Raw genomic sequence first — 5,000 nt, 5'->3', positions numbered from 1 at the left:
TCGCTCCACCAACTAAGAACGGCCATGCACCACCACCCACCGAATCAAGAAAGAGCTATCAATCTGTCAATCCTTCCGGTGTCCGGGCCTGGTGAGGTTTCCCGTGTTGAGTCAAATTAAGCCGCAGGCTCCACTCCTGGTGGTGCCCTTCCGTCAATTCCTTTAAGTTTCAGCTTTGCAACCATACTTCCCCCGGAACCCAAAAGCTTTGGTTTCCCGGAGGCTGCCCGCCGAGTCATCGGAGGAACTGCGGCGGATCGCTGGCTGGCATCGTTTATGGTTAGAACTAGGGCGGTATCTGATCGCCTTCGAACCTCTAACTTTCGTTCTTGATTAATGAAAACATACTTGGCAAATGCTTTCGCTTCTGTTCGTCTTGCGACGATCCAAGAATTTCACCTCTAACGTCGCAATACGAATGCCCCCGCCTGTCCCTATTAATCATTACCTCGGGTTCCGAAAACCAACAAAATAGAACCGAGGTCCTATTCCATTATTCCATGCACACAGTATTCAGGCGGGCTTGCCTGCTTTAAGCACTCTAATTTGTTCAAAGTAAACGTGCCGGCCCACCGAGACACTCAACTAAGAGCACCCTGGTAGGATTTCAACGGGGTCCGCCTCGGGACGCGCAAGCACGCCTTCGGCTCGCCCCACCGGCAGGACGTCCCACGATACATGCCAGTTAAACACCGACGGGCGGTGAACCAACAGCGTGGGACACAAATCCAACTACGAGCTTTTTAACCGCAACAACTTTAATATACGCTATTGGAGCTGGAATTACCGCGGCTGCTGGCACCAGACTTGCCCTCCAATAGATACTCGTTAAAGGATTTAAAGTGTACTCATTCCGATTACGGGGCCTCGGATGAGTCCCGTATCGTTATTTTTCGTCACTACCTCCCCGTGCCGGGAGTGGGTAATTTGCGCGCCTGCTGCCTTCCTTGGATGTGGTAGCCGTTTCTCAGGCTCCCTCTCCGGAATCGAACCCTGATTCCCCGTTACCCGTTACAACCATGGTAGGCGCAGAACCTACCATCGACAGTTGATAAGGCAGACATTTGAAAGATGCGTCGCCGGTACGAGGACCGTGCGATCAGCCCAAAGTTATTCAGAGTCACCAAGGCAAACGGACCAGACGAGCCAATCCGATTGGTTTTGATCTAATAAAAGCGTCCCTTCCATCTCTGGTCGGGACTCTGTTTGCATGTATTAGCTCTAGAATTACCACAGTTATCCAAGTAACGTGGGTACGATCTAAGGAACCATAACTGATTTAATGAGCCATTCGCGGTTTCACCTTAATGCGGCTTGTACTGAGACATGCATGGCTTAATCTTTGAGACAAGCATATGACTACTGGCAGGATCAACCAGGGAGCTGCGTCAACGAGAGCTGAGCAGCCGGCCGCCCGGGAGTGTGTCCCGAGGGCCCGCGCGAACACGCAAGCGTCCGCTCAATTATTCTGCAAACAGGAGGAGGCTGAGCTCCCCTGCACGATACACCTCGAAACCCTCTCAGGTCCCGGCGGCGCGCAGCGCCGTCCTAAGTACTTGGTCGGGTTCGAGAGAGGCGCAATCGCCCGGAGATGGGCGAGTAGACGCTTTCAGTGCGAACACCCGTGCTCCCAACTGAGCTTGCCGCTGCCGACAGAGGCCCGGGAGCGTGCTGTCGTGGCATTGCCGGCGGGAAACAACACGCGCCACCTACGGTGACCGGCAGCTCCAACGCCAGCGCCACAGAAGGGCAAAGCCCCACTTGGGTGCAGAAGCGAACTCTCCCAGCACAGCGCACGCGCCAACACGTCCGCAGAGCTGCGATACAAACCACCTGCGAGAACCGCTGGGGGCGACCGAGCAGCAGACGGCGTCGCGACGCCGAGTGCCGGGCGGCGGCGCATCCTCAACGCACACAGTCCGCAATCGGACCAGCACACTGCAGATGTCCACCGCGCTTCGCACCGGGCTCGGCAGAACCCACTTTGGCCGCCTGGCGCCGCGCGCAGGGTGCGCCGGCGCATAGCTGGGACGCCAGCCGGGCCCGTCGGCCGGCGCTCCTGCCACTGGGCGCCCCCCACCAGCCGGCTGTAGTGCGTGCGCTCACGCAGCGCGCGGCCAGCACGCCGGGTGGCCCCCCCTCACCGGCCGGGGACTGTCCCGCCAAGCCACAGCCTCGTATCGCTTCATACCCACATGGCCAACTCAGGTTCGGGGGCATGGCGGGTACCGCCGAAACAACCGGTTCATAGATGTACCGATCGTCGCTATCACCGATGCACCTGCAGCGCGAACAACCGCTCAACAACTGATTTCCAGTTCATTTGCGGATCTTTGGCAGCAAACGTATACGTCAATCTACATTTGCGAAATCTACGATTCTGGCATGCCTGCATGTTATGTGTCACGACACGCTACATCAGCCCACATACACACTGCGGCATGTACACGAGAGAACACGTGGAAGATGGTCCGCGCACGTGTGCAATGTCCCTTGCGCGGTCGACTGTCAACCGGCCTCTGTAGCATGTCGCAGATGTGGAACGCGGTCCACCGTGCTATCATGTTGTGTGGGGCAATACGATTAAATAGGAAAACCCTCGTCGCTACATCAACAGACGGCTCACGCTGATTCCCGGCAGAGGGAGGAGGGGGGGGGGGGGGGCCAACATGCAATACTTTCGTCCGTACCTACCTACCACATGTCTGTACGGCGTACAACAGTGCAATCTCGCTGTAATGGGGAGACGAGACAAGTAGCATCGTGCACAACATATGGCCCTTATGATTCGCCATTGTAGGGCGCAGCCGGTGTACGGTCAAGCATGTGCCACATTATGTCACTCAGTACGTAACGACGGATGATCAGTGTGGGTTACGCGTACATCAGCGGACAGTCCACACAGGCCGTACCACAACGTACACTGACTGCATCGACAACCGAATGCAACTGAACAGCTGCAAGGCTCATTTCACAAACAAACGCCTGACCGACCAGCTTGGAAGGGCAGGAGGGGAGGGCGATATTCGTTCTGTAGCGGTACACCCTTCCAGTGGTTAGCGGGACTGTGTAGAAAGTACGCAACACTCGAAAGACCTTTATGTGAGGGTACGCACCATGGCATCAAGAAATACACATGACACCAGAGGATCCAAGCAGTGAACTATGTTCAGAGGGTTGCTGTTAGGCAAAGCTACATTCCTGTGACGTTACATGTGACAGTTAAGGTGCAGTGTAAGTTAGGTTAAGGTGCAGCGTAAGTTAGGTTAAGGTGCAGCGTAAGTTAGGTTAAGGTGCAGCGTAAGTTAGGTTAAGGTGCAGCGTAACTTAGGTTAAGGTGCAGCGTAACTTAGGTTAAGGTGCAGCGTAACTTAGGTTAAGGTGCAGCGTAACTTAGGTTAAGGTGCAGCGTAAGTTAGGTTAAGGTGCAGCGTAACTTAGGTTAAGGTGCAGCGTAAGTTAGGTTAAGGTGCAGCGTAAGTTAGGTTAAGGTGCAGCGTAACTTGGGTTAAGGTGCAGCGTAACTTGGGTTAAGGTGCAGCGTAACTTGGGTTAAGGTGCAGCGTAACTTGGGTTAAGGTGCAGCGTAACTTGGGTTAAGGTGCAGCGTAACTTGGGTTAAGGTGCAGCGTAACTTGGGTTAAGGTGCAGCGTAACTTGGGTTAAGGTGCAGCGTAACTTGGGTTAAGGTGCAGCGTAACTTGGGTTAAGGTGCAGCGTAACTTGGGTTAAGGTGCAGCGTAACTTGGGTTAAGGTGCAGCGTAACTTGGGTTAAGGTGCAGCGTAACTTGGGTTAAGGTGCAGCGTAACTTGGGTTAAGGTGCAGCGTAACTTGGGTTAAGGTGCAGCGTAACTTGGGTTAAGGTGCAGCGTAACTTGGGTTAAGGTGCAGCGTAACTTGGGTTAAGGTGCAGCGTAACTTGGGTTAAGGTGCAGCGTAACTTGGGTTAAGGTGCAGCGTAACTTGGGTTAAGGTGCAGCGTAACTTAGGTTAAGGTGCAGCGTAACTTAGGTTAAGGGGCCAACGTGGGTTAGGTTAAGGGGCCAACGTGGGTTAGGTTAAGGGCCAACGTGGGTTAGGTTAAGGGCCAACGTGGGTTAGGTTAAGGGCCAACGTGGGTTAGGTTAAGGGCCAACGTGGGTTAGGTTAAGGGCCAACGTGGGTTAGGTTAAGGGCCAACGTGGGTTAGGTTAAGGGCCAACGTGGGTTAGGTTAAGGGCCAACGTGGGTTAGGTTAAGGGCCAACGTGGGTTAGGTTAAGGGCCAACGTGGGTTAGGTTAAGGGCCAACGTGGGTTAGGTTAAGGGCCAACGTGGGTTAGGTTAAGGGCCAACGTGGGTTAGGTTAAGGGCCAACGTGGGTTAGGTTAAGGGCCAACGTGGGTTAGGTTAAGGGCCAACGTGGGTTAGGTTAAGGGCCAACGTGGGTTAGGTTAAGGGCCAACGTGGGTTAGGTTAAGGGCCAACGTGGGTTAGGTTAAGGGCCAACGTGGGTTAGGTTAAGGGCCAACGTGGGTTAGGTTGCCAGAGATGTGTCAAATCAGGATGTACGTTTGGCTGGTGTCAGGTGGTGGGTTGGTTCGATGCCTTTATAAGGAGTGTGGCCAAAGGGTATTTTATTACTTGTACCTTTTGTGTTGTGGCGTGGCGTTGCGTCCTGTGTTGATACTGGGTGGACCACTGTGGGTGTTGCTGGCTGATTTGAGCTGCGTTGTTTGCGGGTGGTGTGAGACATTCTGTCTTATTAGTGGACGTGACGTTCCTCTTGTCGTTCTTTGGATAGTGTCCTGTGGCAGCGAGGATAAAATGGATGTTGTTGAACGATAGTGCTTTGGTGCTTTCGCTTTGTTACACACAGAGTGGACTGTGAGATAGGGTGACTGGGTCGAGTGCGGTTCACACTGTCCTCCCCAGTTTACAGTATGTATCATCTATGTATGTGGTCCTGCATCATTTACTAAGCAGGGACGTCAGACGACTGAAATATTAGTTATGTACT

General features: G+C 53.9%; 1 non-coding gene across 1 annotated transcript in view; it reads right to left on the bottom strand.

The window, feature by feature from the left end:
• Positions 1 to 1,382, bottom strand: part of LOC126330004 (small subunit ribosomal RNA) — a 1,893-nt gene extending 511 nt beyond the window's left edge. Inside the window, exon 1 of the ribosomal RNA XR_007562644.1 lies at positions 1 to 1,382. This exon is cut by the window's left edge and continues 511 nt beyond it. This is a non-coding gene — a ribosomal RNA (small subunit ribosomal RNA).
• Positions 1,383 to 5,000: the final 3,618 nt, after the last annotated feature.

This window comes from Schistocerca gregaria, unplaced genomic scaffold (assembly GCF_023897955.1).
Source record: "Schistocerca gregaria isolate iqSchGreg1 unplaced genomic scaffold, iqSchGreg1.2 ptg001236l, whole genome shotgun sequence".
NCBI classification, from domain to species: domain Eukaryota; kingdom Metazoa; phylum Arthropoda; class Insecta; order Orthoptera; family Acrididae; genus Schistocerca; species Schistocerca gregaria.
This window is presented reverse-complemented; position numbering and strand designations above follow the sequence as displayed.